This window comes from Rhincodon typus, chromosome 17 (assembly GCF_021869965.1).
Source record: "Rhincodon typus isolate 14 chromosome 17, sRhiTyp1.1, whole genome shotgun sequence".
In the NCBI taxonomy this organism is placed as follows: domain Eukaryota; kingdom Metazoa; phylum Chordata; class Chondrichthyes; order Orectolobiformes; family Rhincodontidae; genus Rhincodon; species Rhincodon typus.
In genome coordinates, this window is record NC_063348.1 from 57,448,104 (window position 1) to 57,448,350 (window position 247).

Below are 247 nucleotides of genomic sequence, written 5' to 3' on the forward strand. Positions count from 1 at the left end.
CCCACCGTCCACACCTCCCCCTCAATCCCCACCGTCCACACCTCCCCACCACCCCCTCAATCCCCACCGTCCCATAACACCCTCAATCCTCACCGTCCACACCGCCCCATAACCCCCTCTCCCGGCCCAAAACCCACCATACACTCCTCCCCATCGCCCCCTCAGTCCCCACCGCCCCATGGTCCCCTCAGTCCCCGCCGCCCCGCCGCCCCCTCAAACCTCACCGCCCCCGCCGCCCCCTCAAACC

General features: G+C 69.6%; 1 protein-coding gene across 1 annotated transcript in view; it reads right to left on the reverse strand.

The window, feature by feature from the left end:
- The window catches only part of LOC109915225 (zinc finger DHHC-type palmitoyltransferase 13), a 50,484-nt gene that overhangs the window by 49,874 nt on the left and 363 nt on the right, over positions 1–247 (reverse strand). The gene's annotated exons all lie outside the window — the stretch shown is intronic.